Genomic DNA, 25,143 nt, shown 5'->3' on the forward strand with positions numbered 1-25,143 from the left:
CGTTCGTCAATATAAGTTACCAGACTAGCACTCATTTACTGCACAGCATATTCGTTTCTATTGCAGCAGTGGTTCCCAACATGGGGGTAATTGCCGCCTTAGTGGTGCAATGTAATTTTCTCAGAGATAAAAGCAAAAGGGTTCGTTTGCGTTTCGGTCACGAAATTAAGTTACTTTTAAAAGATTATTGCCGTTATCACTATTTCCCAAGGGTATAATGCTCATTACATTAGTTGGGAATAATTACATATTTTAAATACTAACATTAATGTTTGATACAATGCGATGGAGATTACAGCTTGTGAAGCGAATGTATGACCATCATCTTCTTCACATAATCGACTCACTACACATATGTTTCGTTCTTTGTGTTGTGCATCTATGACAGTAAATTGGAGACATATACACCACATATGTTTAAATGTTTGTTCATAATGCCTTCTACGAGCTATAAATATTCCCCACAATGGACGCAAAATTGCTTCACAATTCACTTCGCAACAAAAAACGAACTAATCCACAGCAGACAACATCAGTAACTATGTACACTGTTGTAGCATCTACACGTTATTATTATTATTATTTCTTTCCCTTCTCAGACGTTATGTCTGGTTAAAAATGGAAAGTGACGTGGACCTCGATCAAGCATGACTTCCTCCTAACTGTACGGTATATGTTACATTGCATTTAGGAACTTTCGGGTAATTGAACATGTATCAATAATTACAGATTTCTGTAGTTGTATATATACGTTTGGATGTAGCTGTAACTCGTTGATGTACTGGTGGATATTGTGTGGTATGACTCCTGTAGTTGATAGTATAATTGGTATTATGTCAACTTTATCCTGACGCCACATGTCCTTGGCTTCCTCAGCCAGTTGGATGTATTTTTCAATTTTTTCTCCTGTTTTCTCCTGTATATTTGTTGTATTGGGTATGGATATTTCGATTAGTTGTGTTAATTTCCTCTTTTAATTGGTGAGTATGATGTCAGGTTTGTTATGGTGTTGTTTTATCTGTTATAATGGTTCTGTTCCAGCATAATTTGTATTCATCATTCTCCAGTACATTTTTTGCTGCATACTTGTATGTCGGAACGTATTGTTGTATTAGTTTATGTTGTATGGCAAGTTGTTGATGTATTATTTTTGCTACATTGTCATGTCATCTGGTGTATTCTGTATTTGCTAGTATTGTACATCCGCTTGTGATGTGATCTACTGTTTCTATTTGTTATTTGCAAAGTCTGCATTTATCTGTTGTGGTATTGGGATCTTTAATGACATGCTTGCTGTAATATCTGGTGTTTATTGTTCGAGCCTGTATTGCAATCATGAATCCTTCTGTCTCACTGTATATATTATTATTATATTATATTACATTATATTATAATTATTATATTAGATTATAATTATTGTAATTATAATTACTATTATTATTATTATTAGTGGCAGTGGTCGCACACAAAGCGTTGGCAGTCTTTCAGTTCCTGGCTTCTGGGAGTTCAGAAATGAAAACTCTAATTCCAGCAATTAAGTGATATACAAACAATAAGCATACTACGCACATTTTTTGAGAGTTGTAAGTAGCACTCATGATGCACTAAAAACTGCTCCATAATTCTATAAACAATATTGTTAGAAACAAGCAGAACAAACTGTCTCGTTTAGTCATTAGTTGGTAGTATAATAATACATCCACAAAAACTAAATATCATTGATCTTCCATCATTTGTGCCTGGGAGTAACACTTAGTAGGGACGTAAAGTGGGATGATCACATAGGCTCAATTGTGAGTGAAGCAGGTGGCAGACGTCGGTTTACTGTTAGAATACTGGGGAAACGCAATCAGTCTGCAAAGGAGAAGAGCAGCACGAATGGCCACAGGTTTGTTTGAGCCGCAGGAGAGGTCACAGAGATGCTGAAAGAACTCACATGGCAGACTGTCGAGGATAGACGGAAACTGTCCCGATAAAGTCTACTAACAAAGTTTCAAGAACTGGCTGTAAATGATGACTCTAGGAATGCACTACAGCCCCTACAAATCGTTCCCATAAAGATCGTGAGGGTAAGATTAGATTAATTGCAGGACACACAGAGGCACTGAAACTATCATTTTTCCGTGCTCCATACGTGAATGGAACGGGAAAAGACGTAACAACCGTACCCTCTACCATGCGCTTTACAGAGGTTCGCAAAGCATACGTGTAGATGTACATGTAGCTGTAGATTCATGCATCCTCCCATTACATCTTACAGCTGTTATCCGCAAGAATTTTATTCATCATGCTCTCCAGATTTGCTAGAGGATCAGATGTATAGCCTGCACGTTCCCTCACATGATTTCTTTAGCGTGGTGCTGACTTTCACAATTTCTTTGTGCATCAGACATTCCTAATGCAAAGACGCTTTACTAACGCGTCATAGAGTCTGCGAAATCAGTCGAGACCGTCCACGGATCTATGAAAGGGTGCACTGTCTATGATCCGACAGTTGTAAGCTGTCATATGGCGTTTTGATCATTAGTTCCGATTTTCTGGCTTGAGAACTTGGCAAAATGTTCTTTCATCTGGAACTCAAATACGAAGTGTTTTCAGCAATATTTTTCGGTGATCTAATTTCTTGTTTTAAGGTAAAATAATATGCCCCAAAGTTTGTAGAAGTGTTTCTGGTAGGATGTAACTCTTTTTTGGCTGTCACTCCATGTTTATCCTACACGCAGAATATTTTTTTCTAGGACACAGTTTGCCATGCACTTACCTAGTACACTTCCAAGTATCCGTTTAGCATATGAATGAAGACGACAGTCCTTTTAGATGAACGAGATACAACTGTTGAGACAGACTTGTACTACAAAGTTACCGGAACTGCTAGATGGCTTTCTGTTGTAGGGATAGATGTATGAAGAACACTGCTAGAGATAAGACAGGACCCATTTCATCTTCACTGTGGGTAACTTCTATACATAGGAGGTAACACACAGATTTTAGTTTTGATACTGAATTCAAGACAATAGTAGTTAAATACTATTCAGACTTCTTGTGATAAAACTAGTTGATGCGTTCTCAAATTCGTGGACATCTAGCTGAACGCGGTTTTTTGTGATTTCGGTACCGGAGGAGGATTTAACTCGTTGTTGTTTCTGTCATCATGTATCGACGGAGAAAATGAATTCTAGCTTAGTACATGGTATACAATATCACTTGCACATTATAATTTATTGATGACTAGTTTCTGATGTCAAGTATCCATTAACAAGTTTCAAATAGTGAGATTGAATACTACATACTACGTTCTGGCAGCTTACTGATGTTCGTTCCACAGTGGAAAATGTGGCATAGTCCCATCTTGACGTGATTCCAGGGCTCACGAGATTGCTAACTATGCCAGTAAGATTTAACAAATATGTGAGTGTCTAGGTGCACTATTAGCGTTGGTATTGTAGAAGAGAAACTTTAGAAAAAACGGAATCTAAGTTCCACTTTGGTAGGTGTAAAAGATAAGTAGATAAGCACTGCCGAACTATAAAGCACATTGTGGTGGAAGTAACACCCTGTTAGCCTGTGAACCGTGAGGAAATGCTTACGAGTGTGTGAGAATCTGACTGGTGTCTTGAATATGGTATTTGCCTGATTGTGCTGTGTGATTATGAAATCCGATGAGCTTAATATGTGTTTCGGTTCTTTTAGTACTAATGGACGGAAACCACAAATTGTAACAATTTTCCGTGGTGACTTTCAGTGTCACGGCGTAACACGGTTAGTAGAACAGTGCGCTGAAAGTAACTTGAGGACTGCCATTTGAATGGAACACACGGAAGCGCTCAGTGGAATCGCCACTTGCCGCGCGGAAACGATTCGTAATCTTACATTCCATTCATCTCACCCAATCCAGCAAACTATTCCATGTACGGCGACGACTGTTTTCAGTGTTTATGTAAGAATTGTACTATGTATTCATTTTAACTTTATCGGTAGTTCAAACCCAGCTTTATTATACAAGGATATATGAAGCCGAAAGCTTCTTTAATAAATGTTGTAACTGAAGTTTTCGTTTTTAAAAATGAATGAATGCTGGTGAGGTGTTTTGCAAAATTTCGAAAGCTGATTATACAGTTTACAACAACATTAATTACATATCAACTTATCGTTTCGATGACATTCGCTCTAAACCCGAAATTCCAAATTTCTTTCCGAAAGTTTCTAACATTCTGCGTGGTGTCTGTTTGTTCTAAGTCGTGTCTCCCTACCACTTTTGCGCAACGACTCTCCATGCGTGTTTTTTAGGGAATTGACTAGTTTGAACCTGGACCTGTTGCTGGTAAGGAGACGCCAGATCACACATGACATGTAGAGTTCAGTGAGACTAATGATGATTAATCAAATACTTAATGATTTCAGCGTCAGCTCCACTGCACTCCCTGTAAAAGAATCTTAATACTAACTAAATTTAGTGGAAGGGGTTCAAGGCTTTCCTATTTTTAGTTAGCTGGTAAAATAACGTCGAAAAAGCAATTAACTTTACCATTGGAAATTTTATTCTACTCACAAAACATTGTTTATAAATTGAACTATTGATAAAGGGAAATATTTTAATACAGGATGATAAAAACCAACTGCGTTCAACAAAAATGTGAACGAATATTCCCTGAATGGGTTTCCAAGTTCTACAATGGATCGAAGGATGACCTGTGCCATATCACATCTATAATCTAGGTTTAAAATAAGTTTCATAAAAGAGAAAACTATCAAAATGGTCTACAGTGACCCTCAATTATCTTTAATTACTTATTTAACTTGTTGTAAATTAGAGTGACTGATGTGGCTTCTCAATAATTATGTAACAGAAAAATCATCGCGTTTCAGATTTTAACTTGTGTAGCAAATGTGAATACTATGAGCTTTAATTGACGATCGACACTAGTATTACGCAAAAAGGGGGTATAACAAATGAGACTTCTGCAGTTCTGAGTGAAACCTTACGTGAGCTTATGTGGCACTGCATGCGTTCATTACCTTGTCGTTGGTTAGGCAGTGTCAGGGGGCGTCGGGCGGTGCAGCTCCACACACCTTGCCATCTCGGAAGCAACTGTTCCCTAACCTCTCTTTACTACAATTTACCGAAGCTGGTTTAAGAAAAAGGTAACTGGCTGTGTTTTCAACTGACCAATCAGGGTCTCAATGTTAACCTTAAGCTCTGCCTACAAAAATTCCGTCTATCCAATGAGAAACGTTATACTTTTCGTGGTGGGGCAATGTTTTTAACGTTTGCAATGTAACAGAGACGCGTATAGTCTCACGCTAAAACTTGCAGCTGGTGTGGCCCTTTTAGTGTTATCGTAAGATCTATACTGTTCTTCTGGAGGGCTCTATCTTTTAAAATGAGCTGTGGCGTGGTCCTGACGGTTGGCTGGAGACGTGGGTGTCCGTCCCTTATCGTAAGGCCTTCTAGCTTAACACGGTTCTGATCTCGGCTTCTGTCCTCGTTTCTCCTCTCGGAACTGCGTCTGTTTCACGGTGGGAAGGTATGAGATGCATTTAGGCGTTCTTGTGTTAGTCTGTGGTATTTCATTTGCTCACTCGTTGATCGTATTACTTTGGTTAATTTAACGTCAGGATTGATTCGAAGCTATGTGACATACTGCCGGATTTTCTATCATGTCAGGGTTTTCATGGCAGGTGTTATATTTGCCTGACACCTTACATATCACCACCCTTCGAACTTAATTTTTGCACTGAAGTTAGGCAATGATTGAATCGTTGTCTAAGTCGGTCAAAAATTATTCCTTTATCTAAATTTTGCTGCCTACTGTTCAGCCACATTATTCTAGTTCTATGCTAGTTCGTAGTACCAATTTATATTTTTATGTTCTTCCACATTATTCTCAAAAATATGATTATACTCACAAGAGAAGAATATTTTAATGCTATTATCATTATTAATTTTTAATTATTTTCTTTCTTTATTTAAGTGTGAAGTTTGTTTTTTTAAGAAGTTTGTTATCGAAAGTGAGGAGTCTTTCACATAGATTTTCTTAGAAATATTTTTTTTTTATAAATGTAGTAATTAAGTTAAACCTATTCCTAACACATATTCTAAATATCATGTACAAGTAAAATGTTTTAGTTTTTAGACACTCATTTCAACGTTGTTACACTAACAAATAAGAATTATTCCCAAGAATTGCTTTGACAAACAAATATACATACATAGGTATTGAGATACTATCCTAACAAACGGTACAAATGTAAAAAAATGGGAAAACATCCGACAAGATAATTTTTTATTTTTTGTTTTTATAAGGAGAAAATAAGTAAAATATAGTTCTTCTTTTATTTCTATGAGGAGAAAATAAGTAGCATATAGTTTTAGTGTTTATTATGTTTTACTTTTGTTCTTTATACACTGTCCATTTCAGAACTAATGAATTATTTTTATCGATAGTCTATTTTTACTTAAGTCCATAGTCAATGACTGTTATTTTGTATATTATTAGCTGTCTGGAGTGCTTTACTTACTTAGTGTTTCACCTGTGTCTTTTGCACAATTCCTACATCACATGCTTTCACACATTTTCATTATCCTATGGATGTTTAGGCATGAGGTTGATGAATGTTTTTCCACGAAGTTGATGGACTTGAGCGAGACGGATGTGGGCAAGTATTTGATGTACAGATTCATTCGTAATTCCTTGTTGGCTTTGCAATGGTGTATTGTTGTTGTGGAGGCCCCATAATGGAATGGAGCTGTGAGTGTGGAATCTCGTGGTTTACTGGCTTTGTATGCGTGAAAGTCATCGTTATATGTCGCTGAAAGCTGTTCTTTTTCGTTGTAATACTTCGCAGACGACTAGTTTACAGTAGGATAGGGTTTGAGAAGGTATGTTATCTATTTTTCACCCATCTTCTTTCTTGGTCTCAATCTTGCGAATCTTCAACTTCTCTTCTTCCTGCTTTATCTCTGCTTCTTACTTGATTCTTGGTTCTTCTCTGGGCAGGATATGGGAATATTTATTGATAACTAGTCGCTTTGAAGTTCTCCTCTTAGTAACAGTTTGATAAATAGTTTGGAGGTCTCATTTTTACTTTGTGGAAGTTTTCTTCAGTTTTGTGCATCAGCATACTGTTTAATAGCATTAGTGTGACTTTTACACATATTTTTTGCCAGTGGTGGCTTGCCCAAGCAGTCTTCTCGTCAGGCCGTTTTTTGCTCGCTCCGCTGAGTGGGCGTCCCGGGACCCTTCTGGCCTTCTGTGTGTCTCTGTAGGGTTCCGCCACTCTGGGGTTCTGCTTAGCAGTAGATTTACTGCCGAATTTGGATACAAGTGCCCTTTGTTGGTCTTGCTGTCCTTTCCCTTCTCTCGATGCTTCTGCCTTGTAGGAATCGTGTCTTGCTAATTACATCCTTTTCTTTCTTGATACTTCTCTCATTGCAACTTGTGGGTCATTGCATCTGGTTCTTGCTGGAGTTTTTACAATGGTTCTTACAAAAAGTTTTACTTATAATCATCTAACATATGTCTAGTACCTACATTGATTTACGCCATTTTTAAAAAGCTTTACAAATTTCGGCACCCTTTCCATGTTACAATTCTTAGATATAGTGAGTCTTAACTTCTACAAGAATCCTCAAATTCGTTTTTTATTTTTGTGTAGTGTCGTGGTGTATAGCATTTTAGTATTAGACTATCTACACTTTATCCCTTCACCTTAATCTATTCTACTATTGGTGTTATTTTTGTTTTTGTTTTTATTGAAACTACTTTCTTTTTCCCACCTTCCTCTCTCTTCATTCTTCTTTCTCCTGACGATCTTATCTGCAACATAAACTTGAAATATTTTGCTAATTATTTACTTGAACTTCTTGAAATTTTTCATCAATTTCTTTATGGTCCTTAGCATGAGTTGAGGCTTTTCCCCCTTTTGTGGATACCATTCTAATTCTTCATCCTCTTTATCTCACATCATTCTTAATTGTTTATTTATAACTGGTATTTCTTCTAATTTTAGCTTTTGCTCAAAGAGAAGTGTGACATTCCCGAATGTTACGCTACCTTTCCCCATATCTATTATCGCTCATCTCTCATTTAAAAAATCTGCACCTATAATCATATCTACAGTTAGTTTAGGTATAATTACGAAGTTGGCTTCGATCTTTTGGCCTTGGCACGAAAGAGTTAACCTTGTTTGTCTCATAACTTCCGCAGCATTGTTTCTAATAGGACCACTTACTTTAATCTTACATGTTTTCAGAACTGGCAATTGCTCATTGGCATTACACTGCATGAATAAATTTTCTGAGATCGTGGTCAGTTCACTTCCGCTATCAATTACAATATTGACTGGGATATGTTTTACCATGGCCTTCACAACTGGTTGAATTTGAAAGGGTTGGTTCTGTTCTTCTTCTTCTTTCGTTTTCACGTGCGCTTCGTCTTTTTCTTGCGTCATCTTCCGAAAATATAAACTCTAGTTCCCTTAGAATTCCTTTAAATGCTTCGATGTCATTGCCTCCGCGCCCTACTAATAACTGCTGGTATTTCAATGGTAATTTTTCTTTGCCATTACTTCGAAAAATTTCGCGGGACTCTTCTCTCCTAAATTTTCAAATTCTGTAATAATTCGTACTTCACTCTGTTCTGTGCTTCGCTGGACCAATATGGTGAGAGAAACTTCTCTCTGAAATCTTCGTACGATCGGCATGTCGCTGCAACATTCTGCATGGTTTCTACGACTGTTTCTGACATGTGTGCACATATAAAGTCTTATTTGTGTGCTAGCGTCCAGTGTTCTGGTAATCCCACTCGAATTTGATCAATAAAAGTTCGTGGATGTAATGAGTTTCCTTCTCGAAAGTGTTGAAATTTTCTGACTGTGAGGAAATGATCGTTGTCGTACTTCGTCATGGTTCCATATGAAATTCGCGATTCTTCGCCACTTTTGTTTCTGATCATTTCTCCCATCGTTCTTTCCGGTTGTGGTGGATCCATTGGATATTGTCCACTGTAACTTTCGCCTACCCTTGCGTAATATCGTTGAAGTGGTACGCAATAATTTTCTTCCATCGGTTGTGAACGAGTAGGTGAATGCATTGCACTGTACTCTTCGTGACCTGGCTTTCCATTGTCACGTATTGGTTCGGTATCTTGTCTGGCTAACCTTGCCGCTTCATTGCACAATCCAAACTGTCTTGAAACATACATTTGTGGTTCTGCATGTGTTTGTGGTGCCGTTTGTTCATCAAGAATTTCGATACGTGTCTGTTGCTGTGCAGGCTGTTTGATTTCACGTACGTTACTCTCCGCCTGTGACTGGAATCGCAAATGCATGATATCTTCGTTATTTGCTTGCTTTTCCGGTGCTGTTACAGGTACGGATGTGGTTGCAGACTCAGTGCTTGTTCGATCCTGTTCACTACGCTCTTCAATGGTTTGCAACAACTCTGTTGCAATTTCTGAAATTGTTGCTTCGTTTGCGTTCCTATTTTGGCTATGCGATTATCATATCTTTTCAGCGCTGCTTTTGTCATACGTTTGTGTAACACACTGTTTTCAACAATTTCACGCGCTGTACCTGCTGATTGTCTAGTAATTTATCTGTTTCTCTAGCTTCTTGACTTCTCCCTGGGTGTTGTTACGTAATGTTTTGATTTCGTCCTGAATGTCATTACGCAATATTTGTACGTCCGATTGTACCTTGTCAATGTCTGTTCTCAGTTGATTGTGACCTGTTATTAAGTTTCCTATCACTTCTCGAGATTCTTTTGCCTCGTCTTCAATATGACAGGTGTAACTGAATTTTTTTGTTTTGTTCTTTAATCTCACGCATTTGTTTCATGGTTTCTGCAAATTGTTTCGTCGTTTCTGCATTCTGAATTTTAATTTGGTTCGCAATTTCTTTATTTTGTCTTGTCATGGTTTCGTCATTTGTTGTAATAATTCTGCCAGATTGGTCGGTCCTATTGCGTTTTCTTCTGGCGTCCTACGCTCTGTATTTTCGCCCAAGTGTTGGTTCGCAACCGATTGCATTGAACTGTGCAGTGACATGTTTCTGCTCGAATTCCTTGTACTCTATGGTGAGGGAGCTCTGATTACTCGTACTATGGGTTCTACGTATTCAAGACGAAAGTTAGAATCCTCATCGACTGTCTCTCTACTTTCCCGCTCCTCTGTCGTATGCTGACCTACGTTTTCTATGGCTTGGCATGCATTATTCTCGTTATGGTGCGTTATCTGTCCTATTTCTCGCGGTACTGCATCGTCTGTTGTACTGTCCTCTATTCTCTGTCCGTTTTCATGCTGGGTCTCTACCTCAATTTGGTCAATGTCTCGATCTGCCATTGCTTATCTTTCCTATTCCGTTATTTCCTGTTTTAAAAGCAATTCACGCGCCCTACCTCGCGTTAACATGCGCTCATACGATCTCACGCGTTTCATAAACTTTTTGCACACACGACTTGAAACTTATTATACCCAAGACTGCCAATCCGTTCACTTACATGTTGGATCAGAACCAACTTGTCAACGATGTATCCGCCACCTGCGCGCTTGCATTGGAGAGAAAACTTTATTCTAACAATATTAAAATTCATAACTTAATTATGCTATTGTCTCTGCTAGATTGTCTCACTTTCTATTGAATACTTTCTTACTATCTATCGCTGCAGCTATTGCTTTCGACTATGCCTTTCAAAAAAAATTTTTTATTACGAAAATTTTTGAACAAGATATTTTTCTGTCCTAGTTGGGCATGTGGTCGACCTTCAATCATGGTATTTTACCATCCTGGCAGGGTCGCCATTCTCTAGCATTCTGCATGGTGTCTGTTTGTTCGAAGTCGTGTCTCCCTACCACTTCGCGCAATGACTCTCTGAGTGTGTTTTTTAGGGAATTGACTAGTTTGAACCTGGGACCTGTTGCTGGTAAGGAGACGCCAGATCACACATGACATGTAGAGTTCAGTGAGACTAGTGATGATGTAATCAAATACTTAATGATTTCAGTGTCAGCTCCACTGCACTCCCTGTAAAAGAATCTTAATACTAACTAAATTTAGTGGAAGGGGTTCAAGGCTTTCCTATTTTTAGTTAGCTGGTAAAATAACGTCGAAAAAGCAATTAACTTTACCACTGGAAATTTTATTCTACTCACAAAACATTGTTTATAAATTGAACTATTGATAAAAGGAAATATTTTAATACAGGATGATAAAAACCAACTGCGTTCAACAAAAATGTGAACGAATATTCCCTGAATGGGTTTCCAAGTTCTACAATGGATCGAAGGATGACCTATGCCATATCACATCTATAATCTAGGTTTAAATTAAGTTTCATAAAAGAGGAAACTATCAAAATGGTCTACAGTGACCCTCAATTATCTTTAATTACTTATTTAAGTTGTTGTAAATTAGAGTGGCTGATGTGGCTTCTCAATAATTATATAACAGAAAAATCATCGCGTTTCAGATTTTAACTTGTGTAGCAAATGTGAATACTATGAGCTTAAATTGACGATCGACACTAGTATTACGCAAAAAGGGGGTGTAACAGATGAGACTTCTGCAGTTCTGAGTGAAACCTTATGCGAGCTTATGTGGCACTGCATGCGTTCATTACCTTGTCGTTGGTTAGGCAGTGTCAGGGGGCGTCGGGCGGTGCAGCTCCACACACCTTGCCATCTCGGAAGCAACTGTTCTCTAACCTCTCTTTAGTACAATTTACCGAAGCTGGTTTAAGAAAAAGGTAACTGGCTGTGTTTTCAACTGACCAATCAGGGTCTCAATGTTAACCTTAAGCTCTGCCTACAAAAATTCCGTCTATCCAATGAGAAACGTTATACTTTTCGTGGTGGGGCAATGTTTTTAACGTTTGCAATGTAACAGAGACGCGTATAGTCTCACGCTAAAACTTGCAGCTGGTGTGGCCCTTTTAGTGTTATCGTAAGATCTATACTGTTCTTCTGGAGGGCTCTATCTTTTAAAATGAGCTGTGGCGTGGTCTTGGCGGTCGGCCGGCAACGTGGGTGTCCATCCCTTATCGTAAGGCCTTCTAGCTTAACACGGTTCTGCTCTCGGCATCTGTTCTCGTTTCTCCCTTCGGAACTGCGTCTGTTTCACGGTGGGAAGGTATGAGATGCATTTAGGCGTTCTTGTTTTAGTCTGTGGTATTTAATTTGCTCACTCGTTGATCGTATTACTTTGGTTAATTTAACGTCAGGATTTATTCGGAGCTATGTGACATACTGCCGGATTTGCTATCATGTCAGGGTTTTCATGGAAGATATTTGATTTTCCTGACACCTTACAAGTGTTTCACAACTCAAAAGTGAAATTGGCAAAAAAAGGCGTATTGCACTATCTTGCCCCCCTGCCCACACTCGCCAAATTTCATGAAGATCGTTTATTGACACTTCGGAGTGGTCCGTTGTGTGACTCGACAAGAGGCAGAGAATTTTATATTATTGCTAGTAACGCAGCCTATAATTTAGGCGCTTATCAATTCTATTGGATTGAAATTGCAATGAGAAGGTGACAGCCTAACGATTATGCCCTTACGTTTTCTCTGCCTCGTGATGACTGGGTGTTGTGTGATGTCCTTAGGTTAGTTAGGTTTAAGTAATTCTAAGTTCTAGGGGACTGATGACCATAGATAATACGTCCCATAGTGCTCAGAGCCATTTGCACTATTTTTTTGAACCCCTTACGTTTTTACGAGCTCATTGAGTTCATATGTGGGATACTATTGTGTGTGATATATTAGATTCATAAGGGCTCCTGTTTTATCACAAACTCCGATGTTTCAATGTTGAAGCCAGTCTTCCCCTCCTTTTGGTTTGCCACGGTAATGTGTGTTGTCAACAACACATTGTTTGTGAATATCATCAAGAATAATTGTTGACATTGTACGTACATAATACGCAACTGTACTGTCCAGTCATACTAATGTGTCGGCTTGTCAAAAGCCTGAATAACCTCATCTTGCAGTACGGACTGCTGCGACATGTGCAGAAAGAGAATCAATGAGTTGTTTTGAAGGTATCACCAGGGTTGTGGAGCCATGTCGACTTCAGTCCCGTGGCCAGCTGCATTAAGTTTCTCGGCTGAGGATGCAAGGCGCGAAAAACCCGAAAGAGGAGACCCCACAGATTCTTGACTGGGTTTCAATTCGGGGAATTTAGTGGCCAGGGGAGTACGGTAAATTAATCCCGATGCTCTTCGAACCATGAACATACATTTGGACTTGTGTTGCATGTTGTATTGTCCTGCTGGTAGATGTCATCATGCTAAGAAAACCAAACTGCCTGTAGGGGTGAACACGGTCCCAACGAGAGATACGTACTTGTATTGATCCATTATGCATTCACGAATGAGATCATCCACGAAATGCCAAGAAGACTTTCCCCAGACCACAGTGCTCTCATCCCAGGAGTGGACCCTTCCGACGATTGTTACAGAGTGTTTGCTTTCAGACATTTCACTCCGTACACGCCACAGACCGTCTGTCTGATTGAGCATAAAACGTAATTCATCTGAGAAGGCCACCTGTCGTCACTCAGAGGACGTCCAGTTGTGGTATTGGCGTGAAAATTCCAGGCTTCGTCACCGATGAACGGAAGTCAACATGGGTGCATGACCCAAGCGTCTGTTGCGGAGGCCCATCTGCACCAACGTTAACTGAACAGTCGTTGAGGAGACACTATTGGTAGCCTCTTGGTTCATCTGGATGGTCAGCTGCTAAACACTTGCACGTCTTTTCGCCAGTACTCATCTCCATAGACGTCGTTCACCCTGACATTTGTAGCCCATGGTGCACCACAGTTGCCTCCATTTTGGCTTGCACGGTGTACTTTAACCAAGGCAACATGCGATCAAATTACAAACTTAGACGTTTCGAAAATGCTTCCATCCTTGTCCTGGCAGCCAATGATCATGCCCCTTTGGACGTCGGAAAATTGCTCCGTTTCCTCATTACGACAACGACTGTACCGTTCCGCGTCCGTCCTCCGCCACCCCCCACCCCCTCCCACTTGGCATGCTTTATACAGCCTCCACTGCTAGTGCTACCACCTGCCGTCTGTGAGTGGTTATTGCACGTTGATGTCGAACATTGGTGGTTGTCACATTAATGTCATAAGGTCATGTATCTGCACGCCACACAGGCTATAGTCATAATAAACAAGCAGACATTGCTGCACACCAGGAAAAGACAACACTTAACATCCATTTCTGCTCACCACTGCACCCCTTCCATCAAATACCCCCCCCCCCCCAGCCACTCCATCAGCAAACACAAAGTTCTATGTTAATTTAGTTTTGAAGAATTTCAGTTGCATGTGTTGGAGTGCTCTGTTCTAGGTGCAATAGGTGCCAAGAATGTCTGATGACTGGTCGTGCAATACGCAGCATAATTCGGTGGCGTTTGTCTACCTATTTTCACATCTGTCAGAACGAAAATTGGTTTCGTGTTTCCTAAAGTTTATCTTCTACACACCATCGCTAGTAGTGCACCTGGACACTCGTATTTTGTTAAGGCCTATTAATGAAGCACTCGGCCCAACGTGTCGCCGCAAAAAATATCTTTAGGAGAACTGTTGCGCCTCAGATGAATTTGCCCATAAACAAAAACAACAATAAGTTACGATGCCCTAAAAAAACATTCAGGCAAATTCTTGCAGTAATCCATCTCCGAAAACTAAACGCTTCAGTTCAGCCAGATACCTGCACACATTTAGTCGCCTGACTCATCTGAAATTCCAAGAACGTTTTATTGATTCGCGTCGCCGCGAAAGCTTCGTAACTGTATAGCACCGGCGCGGCTATCGCACTGTCGAACGTAGCGTGGTGGGTGCTGAAGAGCGCCACACGTTCATCTTTATTTTTCTATATGTTCATGTAAGAAACTAACGCTACCACATTTGACTAATCAGAATAATTATATTAATGTTCATTCCTCTACAAACTGCGAAAAGAATGCTCAGTACTGTTTAAACTGCTTGAAATGACATCATGAAAACTGGAGTACTTAGGACGCATAGCGTTAACTTTGATAGGATAGTGTGAAAATGACACGTATAGTTCTCGGCCTGTCCTACAGACTGAGGTGAGATCACTGAAATTTTGTCTTTGTTGTGTTCGTCAGTTTGTGCTACAACTAAAGTCAGATGCTGAGTGATATTCGGAATAGTTTCTTTTAGATATGTTTTTAAAGTAGGTGGATCTTTGCGTACCGTTCAGATAAGTAAAAAGGAATCACTTACCTCATAAAACTCATCCTTAGGATCTTATTTCTTTGAAGGAAATTTATCGAAAGTTGTTGAAGGTTTACGAGGAGTCTGCACCAACACTGTCGACAGTTAACAACTGGGCAGTTGAATTCTCTTCTAGGTGATCCACATCACAAGACCCTAAACTTTTTTCTCAGTTTCTTCTGCTTTGGATAGTTCCCCTGCTTCTAATATATTCACTTTTTACAAATTCATCAACTTCAGATGTGTGTTCGAGAGCTACAATCTTTGATAGGTTTAAATGTAGAAGTATCGGGCGTAAAACTTAAAAATGTTGAGTTTTATGCTTTTATTAATTTAAACGACACAAAATGCAAATCTAGTAAAATTGATACATAAATGTTTTTAATGAGAGAGAGAAGCCAGATGCTTTGTCATATTTTCAATATTCTGCTTCAGTTTAGCTAGGTTCAACCTTAAGTCTCGGTCAGTACATCTACATCTACATCTGCATGGATACTCTGCAAATCACATTATTGTGCCTGGCAGAGGGTTCATCGAACCACCTTCACATTTTTCTATTATTCCAATCTCGTATAGCGCGCGGGAAGAATGAACACCTGTATCTTTCCGTACGAGCTCTGTTTTCCCTTATTTTATCTTGATGATCGTTCCTCCCTATGTAAGTCGTTGTAACAAAATATTTTCGCATTCGGAGGAGAAAGTTGGTCATTGGAATTTCGTGAGAAGATTCCGTCGCAACGAAAAACGCCTTTCTTTTAATGATGTCCATCCCAAATTCTGTATCATTTCTGTGACACTCTCTCCCATATTTCGCGGTGATACAAAACGTGCTGCCTTTCTTTGAACTTTTTTGATGTATTCAGTCAGTCCTATCTGGTAAGGATCCCACACCGCTCAGCAGTATTCTAAAAGAGGACGGACAAGCGTAGTGTAGGCAGTCCCCTTAGTAGATCTGTTACATTTTCTAAGTGCCCTGCCAATAAAACGCAGTCTTTGGTTAGCCTTCCCCACGACATTTTCTATGTGTTCCTTCCAATTTAAATTGTTCGTAATTGTAATACCTAGATATTTCATTGAATTTACGGCTTTTAGATTAGACTGATTTATCGTGTAACTGAAGTTTAACGCGTTCCTTTTAGCACTCATGTGGATGACCTCACACTTTTCGTTATTTAAGGTCAACTGCCACTTTTCGCACCATTCCGATATTTCTTCTAAATCGTTTTGCAGTTTGTTTTGATTTTCTGATGACTTCATTAGTCGATAAACGACAGCGTCATCTGCAAACAACCGAATATGGCTGCTCAGATTGTCTCCCAAATCGTTTATATAGATAAGGAACAGTACTACCCTGGGGAACGCCAGAAATCACCTCTGTTTTACTCGATGACTTTCCGTCAGTTACAACGAACTGTGACCTCTCTGACAAGAAATCACAGATCCACTCACATAACTGAGACGATATTCCATAAGCATGCAATTTCACTAGGAGCCGCTTGTGTGGTACAGTGTCAAAAGCCTTCCGGAAATCCAGAAACCCGGAATCTTAACTGAAATCCTTTGTCAATAGCACTCAACACTTCATGTGAATAAAGAGCTAGTTGTGTTTCACAGGAACGATGTTTTCTAAACCCATGTTGACTGTGTGTCAATAGACCGTTTTCTTCGAGGTAATTCATTATGTTCGAACACAATATATGTTCTAAAATCCTGCTGCATATCGACGTTAACGTTATGGGCCTGTAATTTAGTGGATTACTCCTACTACCTTTCTTGCATATTTGTGTGACCTGTGCCACTTTCCAGTCTTTGGGTACGGATCTTTCGTTGAGCGAACGGTTGTATATGATTGTTAAGAATGGAGCTAATGCATCAGCATACTTCGAAAGGAACCTAATTGGTATCCAGTCTGGACCAGAAGACTTCCTTTTATTAAGTGATTTAAGTTTCTTCACTACTCCGAGGATATTTACTTCTACGTTACTCATGTTGGCAGTTGTTCTCGATTCGAATTCTGGAATATTTACTTCGTCTTCTTTTGTGAAGGCATTTCGGAAGGCTGTGTTTAGTAACTCTGCTTTGGCAGCACTGTTTTCGATGGTATATCCATTGCTATCGTGCACAGAAGGCATTGATTGTTTCTTGCCGCTAACATACTTCACATACTACCAGAATCTCTTTGGATTTTCTGCCAGGTTTCGAGACAACGTTTCGTTGTGGAAACTGTTATAGGCATCTCGCATCTCGAGCTTCTGTAAAAGATCGCTAATCTTGGGGTTTTGCGTCTGTTTAAATTTGGCATGTTTGTTTCGTTGTTTCTGCAACAGTGTTCTAACCCGTTTTGTGTACCAAGGAGGATCAGCTCCGTCGTTTGTTAATCTACAGTCCTGGAAATGGAAAAAAGAACACATTGACACCGGTGTGTCAGACCCACCATACTTGCTCCGGACACTGCGAGAGGGCTGTACAAGCAATGATCACACGCACGACACAGCGGACACACCAGGAACCGCGGTGTTGGCCGTCGAATGGCGCTAGCTGCGCAGCATTTGTGCACCGCCGCCGTCAGTGTCAGCCAGTTTGCCGTGGCATACGGAGCTCCATCGCAGTCTTTAACACTGGTAGCATGCCGCGACAGCGTGGACGTGAACCGTATGTGCAGTTGACGGACTTTGAGCGAGGGCGTATAGTGGGCATGCGGGAGGCCGGGTGGACGTACCGCCGAATTGCTCAACACGTGGGGCGTGAGGTCTCCACAGTACATCGCTGTTGTCGCCAGTGGTCGGCGGAAGGTGCACGTGCCCGTCGACCTGGGACCGGACCGCAGCGACGCACGGATGCACGCCAAGACCGTAGGATCCTACGCAGTACCGTAGGGGACCGCACCGCCACTTCCCAGCAAATTAGGGACACTGTTGCTCCTGGGGTATCGGCGAGGACCATTCGCAACCGTCTCCATGAAGCTGGGCTACGGTCCCGCACACCGTTAGGCCGTCTTCCACTCACGCCCCAACATCGTGCAGCCCGCCTCCAGTGGTGTCGCGACAGGCGTGAATGGAGGGACGAAAGGAGACGTGTCGTCTTCAGCGATGAGAGTCGCTTCTGCCTTGGTGCCAATGATGGTCGTATGCGTGTTTGGCGCCGTGCAGGTGAGCGCCACAATCAGGACTGCATACGACCGAGGCACACAGGGCCAACACCCGGCATCATGGTGTGGGGAGCGATCTCCTACACTGGCCGTACACCACTGGTGATCGTCGAGGGGACACTGAATAGTGCACGGTACATCCAAACCGTCATCGAACCCGTCGTTCTACCATTCCTAGACCGGCAAGGGAACTTGCTGTTCCAACAGGACAATGCACGTCCGCATGTATCCCGTGCCACCCAACGTGCTCTAGAAGGTGTAAGTCAACTACCCTGGCCAGCAAGATCTCCGGATCTGTCCCCCAATGAGCATGTTTGGGACTGGATGAAGCGTCGTCTCACGCGGTCTGCACGTCCAGCACGAACGCTGGTCCAACTGAGGCGCCAGGTGGAAATGGCATGGCAAGCCGTTCCACAGGACTACATCCAGCATCTCTACGATCGTCTCCATGGGAGAATAGCAGCCTGCATTGCTGCAAAAGGTGGATATACACTGTACTAGTGCCGACATTGTGCATGCTCTGTTACCTGTGACTATGTGCCTGTGGTTCTGTCAGTGTGATCATGTGATGTATCTGACCCCAGGAATCTGTCAATAAAGTTTCCCCTTCCTGAGACAATGAATTCACGGTGTTCTTATTTCAATTTCCAGGAGTGTATTTGGTGTAAATCTCTCAATTGCTGCCGATACTATTTCTTTGAATTTAAGCCACATCTGGTCTACACTTATATTATTAATTTGGAATGAGTGTCTCTCAGGAAGGCGTCAAGTGAATTTTTATCTGCTTTTTCGAAGAGGTATATTTTTCGCTTATTTTTCGAGGATCACAATATTCAATCTTGCTATGATAGCATTGCGTTCATTAATCCCTGAATCGGTTTTGATGCTCGTTATTAACTCAGGATTATTTGTTGCTAAGAGGTCAAGTGTGTTTTCATAACCGTTTACTATTCGTGTGGCTCATGAACTAACTGCTCGAGATAATTTTCAGAGAATGCCTTTAGCACCATTTCAGATGATATTTTATGCGTACCTCCGGAATTAAACATGTATTTTCGCTAACCTGTAGAGGGTAAATTAAAGTAACCACCAACTATTATGGTATGATTCGGGTACGTGTTTGAAATCAAACTCAGGTTTTCTTTGAACGTTTCAGCAACTGTATCATCTGAATTGGGAGTTCGGTAAAAGGATCCAGTTATTAATTTATTCCGGTTACCAACAATGACCTCTGCCCATACTAACTCACAGGAAGTATCTACTTCAATTTCGCAAGTTGAACTACTTCTGTCAGCAACAAACACGCCTCCCCCAATCGTGTTTAGCCTATCCTTTCGGAACACCGTCAGGTTCTTCGCAAAAATTTCGGCTGAGCTTATATCCGGCTGTAGCCAGCTTTCAATGCCTATAACGTTTTGAGAATCAGTGCTGTCTATTAGCTCTTGGCGCTCTGGTACTTTCCCAACACAGCTATGACAACTGTTATACCAATGGTTCCTGTATCTACGTTTTTCCTGTATTGAGCCTGCACCGTTTTTGACTGAAGCCCTTCTTGTGTTTTCCTGAGACCCTCTAACCTAACAAACCGCAGTCCATGCCACACAGCCCCTGCTACCCGTGTAGCCGCCTCTTGCGTATAGTGGACACCTGACCTATTCAGCGGAACCCGAAGCCCAACCGCCCTTTGGCGCAAGTTTAGGAATCTGCAGCCTACACGGTCGCAGAACCGTCTGAGTCTCTGATTCAGACACTCCACTCGGCTCTGTACCAGAGGTCCGCAATCAGTCTTGTCGACTATGCTGCAAATGGTCAGCTCTTCTTTCATCTTGCAAGCAAGACTGGCAGCCTTTACCACTTCTGTTAGCTGCTCGAAACCAGATAGAATCTCTTCTGATCCAAAGTGACACTCATCATCGGTACCGACGTGAGCCACCACTTGCAGTTGGCTGCACCCTGTGCTTTTCGTGGCATCCGGGAGGACGCTTTCCACATCTGGTATGCACATGGAGTGCACATTGGATTTCTTACCTTTCTTGTCAGGCAAGCCCCTAAGGGGCCCCATAACGCGCCTAACGTTGGAGCTCCCCACTACCAATAATCCCACCCTCTGCGCTTGCCCGGATCCTGCATGCTGTGTGGTTTCCTCTGAAACAGGACAGGCGACAGCATCTGGCTCGGCGACAGTGTCAGCCACAGACAGCACCTGCAACCTGTTTGTCAGACAAACTGGGGAGGCCTTATGTGCGTCCACCTGGGAAGACCCTCGCCACCTGCTTCGCCCCGGGGCGACCTTCCACTCGACCAAAGGTGAAGGGTCAGACTCAGTGCGAGCAGTAACTGCATTGGCCACCGGTGAGGACCGATCGGAGGACTCTGACGTGCTGAACGTTCGTTGGATCCCCACAACAATGGTGCCCATCCACTGCAGCCTCAAGCTGTGTAACCGAAGCCATCACAGCCTGAAGCTAAGAGCGAAGTGTCACCAACTCGGCTCGAAACTGCACACAGCAAACGCAGTCCCTGTCCATACTAAAGACCATGGGAAACTAAACTATGCAGATAAACGGACTATCGGCACGTGCTACGCAAATCTACTGTAGACCCTGACGAAAACGCACGATCTGTGTCTAGTAATACGCAGATATTCGAAAACCTAACTACCGAAGCACTCAGGTGAAAGTAAATAATTTGACCCTGATTTGGAACTTGTAATATGTCACAAAATCGTTTTACTTTTTGATGCAAACGAAAACGCGAGAACTGTGGCTATTAGATGTTAAATTTACACGCAGAAACTCAAGAAACTAAACTGTTAAACCACACAGATGATATAATAAAATTCACTCCTGGATAGGAACTCGTAAATGACATTGCCGTTACTTACCTGTTGCTGCGTCTGTCGCGGTCGGCTACTACTGCCAATCTTCTCTAAGAAGATTCGCGCTAACATCAAGTTCCACGAAGTTTGAAGATGGAAGAGCTATCAAAAACTTTTTTGCGGTAATCCACAATACAGGGTAAGCAACAGGAACGTGTCTCTGAAGCCATAATTGCTGGTATCGCCTTCTGGCCTGTACCTCAAGTTCTCTGTTAGTGTTTAATCCGATCAGTTCTTCTTGCAATGTGACATCCTCTTTTTCAGTATGATTGTGCGGACTCGTAGCACAGTGTTGCATTTACATCCTAGTTTCAAGTCTTTGTGAAAGACATTTAAATGTCGAACGTCATCATTCCGGCAGTTTGTTCGTGAGACGCTTGGAAACTGAGAAAATTCGCAGCGTCCAATGTTTTGCTTCATTGTTTAATTCCGACAACAAAATCAGTAACGATAGACTTTGTTTTTCTCAAATGTAGACTGTCACATTTAACAGCAAGTTAACGTCATTAGATTTAGTATGAAAATTTGTAAAATAAACAATGTCTTGTCTCGACTTGATTTTATTTCCTTTTGAAACTGGATCCTTAGCATCCAAAAACTCTAAAACACTTTCAAATGTGAGGAAAACCTTGTTAAACATAATTCTTTCGACAGCCAGCGTACTGCTATGTGGAGGAGAAACCGATATCAGTTCTCGTCACGTTTTTCGCATAACTACACAAATAACCTAGACTTCAAACCGTTACTTCGAATTTTGTTTTCTGCGTTAATGGCAATTTGGAGAGATTAATATAATCCACGTCTCAGACTTTTAGCAACTAAATGTTATTGATGGATGACGCAGTGTACTGCAAACACGCCAGGTACATTTTGTTTTAAGCGGCTTTTACTAATCCACACGGTAGCGCCCAACATGGCACGTGCTCCTTCTGTTGCCGCTGAGATTATATTTAATAAAGGGATCGGTTTTTCCATGAAATAATATCTCCAAAGATTAAAAATTCATTCAACTTCAGTGATTGTTCTCGCATTTCTCGCGAGGAGTAGTACTTCATGGCTTACTTTGTCCATAACAAAACAAGCATATGCCAATAATAATATTTCATTACCAGGTAAGGTTGACTCGACTTGGTGTGTGGAGAAATGGATTGTTTGCAGAAGATTACACAAGATGCTTTCAGAATCATAACCTATTTTATCGCTGCGTCCTCAAACTGCGTTGTTGTTCAAAAGAATTCTTTTGAGTATATCACAACCAGGTTTGTGGTGAATAGTTTCATTGCCTGGGAAAATTAACTGTTCCTCAACAGTATGAGGTTTTTCAGATATTTTGAGACACCTAAAAACGTTTGGGGGAGTACTATCCATTAACTATTATGGATTGAAAGTTGGATTCTTTTCTATTCTTCTTGAAGCCTGATGGGTGATTGCTGCTCGGTTTTTATGCGGACTGAGGTCTTGTTGAGTCTTTGAGCAGGCCAGCCTTTCGACCCATTTAAATTCCATCGAACCATGATACCATGCTTTGTGGATACGATTGCTAGGTTTATAGTTCAGTAAATGTCTCATTTCAATAACCAGTGAATGTAGGTATTATCTAAAGTACTTGTAGGAACAAGTATGTGCGTTTTGCTGTCTGACGATTTCTTTCTTTCTTTTTTTTTTTTTTTTTCATTTTCCTAGGTCATAATTGCGACTTCTCGCTATGATATGGAACGGGTTAGTTTTACAATTATGTTAAATCTTAATTTTTTAATACATGCATTGTTTTATGGCTATGTTCAATATCTGTCTCTCCCTTTCTTAAACACACACACACACACACACACACACACACACACACACACACACACACAAAATTTAGAGTAGAAGTTGTGAAGCATAGTATCGAGAAAACAAACTTCTTAAGTGAGTAAAGACAGCGCGAGGCTGTTGTTAGTATCCTCAAACATTCAAAGAGCTGTCTACAAGAGGTTCTATAGTGGACACCACGTATTATCCCTACGAGCTACTGTGCAACAAACATTCTTTTCTTAATGACGAGTTACCCCAGAATATGAAGCCATAAAGCATCAGTGATTGACAGAAGGAAATCAAAGTCAACATGTTTTTTCATTTTCATCCTCCAAATGTTATATCATTCTTAACGCAAAATTTGCAGAGACTAGACATTTAAGGTCTGTATTTCCTATCATTATAAACACCTAAGAATTTAGAATATTCTACTTCATTTATTGTCCTACCCTACACATTATTTCTAACGCTGTGGTCAGGCCTTGTACAGTTCTGAATTACATGTATTGTGTTTTAGCTAAATTCTGTGACTGTCCACTTACTAATTTTCAGTAAAACACTATTTATATTTTCAAGTGCTGGAATTACTCCACAAGACTTGATTATACTATTTACATCCCCAGCAAAAAGAACTGTATTTCTTGGATAAATTGTGGAAGGTCATATATATATATATATATATATATATATATATATATATATATATATATATATATATATATATAATAAGAACAGAAGTGGACCCAATATCCATACCCGTGGTCCACCTGTAGTGATTGATTCCCATTTTAAAGATGCTCTTTCGGTGTGTACACTCCCTGAGTTTCTTAATGCTATTGTCTGGATTCTTGTAGTTAGACAGGATGAAAACTAATTAGATATCTCATCTGTGATATATCAGCTTCCTCAGGAGAGTATTGTGAAATACTCAATCAGATGCTTAGGAAAGTCATAAATGACACCAGTTGGCAACATTCTGTCACTCATTCCTAACTGGGACTGAGTAATTGTCTTATTTTGAAATAGGAGTTTTATGGTTCTCGCACATATAATTTTTTCCAGTGCCTTAGAGAACGAGATAAGCAGTGAGACTGGTTGGTGTCCATTAGTATCTATCTTCCAATCTTTCTTGTGAAGGGGTGAGACAATAACATATTTTAGTCTCCCTGGAAATATCCTCTGTCATGTGATGTGATGCATATGCGACAGAAAACGTTGCATACACAATAAGAACACGAGTTTAGTACTCCACTCGAGATATAATCAACTTCATGTCCGCCTGCTTAGCTAGGTGGTAACGTGCTCGCCTCCCATGCAAGCGGGCCTGGGTTCGAATCCCAGCCGTATTCGAGATTTTCTCCGCCCAGGGACTGGGTGTTGCGTTGTCCTCATCATCACTTCGTTCTCATCACCGGCTCTCAAGTCGCCCAATGTGGCGTCGACTGAATTAAGACTTGCATTTGGCGGCCGAACTTCCAGGATGGGGCCTCCCGGCCAACGGTGCCACACGCTCGTTTCCATTTTTATCAACCACATGAGGTTTTGTGTTGTTATGTACATTCTTAACTTCTTTTTCATAGCAGACTAACTGAAATTCGCTTGTATGCATAAGACATAGCTTTGCATGTATTCCATTGCTCTATCTCTTGATCTGTCCATGCCAACCTTCTAAGCTACTTCAATGATGGGACAATTAAATACATTGGCTACTTGACCACTATCATTTATTATTCGGCTGTTTTCTTTAATAAAAAAGCCTTCACACCCCTTAACTGATTTCCTGGTTTTTCTTTGAATGTTGCCAATATAGATTTAATTTTACTATCTGAATTGTTGCTTTCGTCATTAAATAAGTATTTTTAATCCTTTTCCTTAATAGAGCACAGTGTTTCTTGTAATATGAAATCAGTCTTACATCTCTGTGTGTCTTAACCATTTCAGACATTTCCTTTTCTTTGCACATAATGTTTTGATTCCATTTATAATGGAGGCCTTTTTTGATGTCTTAGTAGTGCCACAGTAACCAACTGATGACATCGCAGTCGATCCCAACTACGGTTGTAATATCCCTACTA

General features: G+C 40.7%; 1 protein-coding gene across 1 annotated transcript in view; it reads left to right on the forward strand.

Annotated features, from left to right (window-relative positions):
* Window positions 1-25,143, forward strand: part of LOC124544938 (odorant receptor Or2-like) — a 125,524-nt gene that overhangs the window by 81,236 nt on the left and 19,145 nt on the right. The window lies entirely within an intron of this gene.

This window comes from Schistocerca americana, chromosome 1 (genome assembly GCF_021461395.2).
Source record: "Schistocerca americana isolate TAMUIC-IGC-003095 chromosome 1, iqSchAmer2.1, whole genome shotgun sequence".
Taxonomy (NCBI): domain Eukaryota; kingdom Metazoa; phylum Arthropoda; class Insecta; order Orthoptera; family Acrididae; genus Schistocerca; species Schistocerca americana.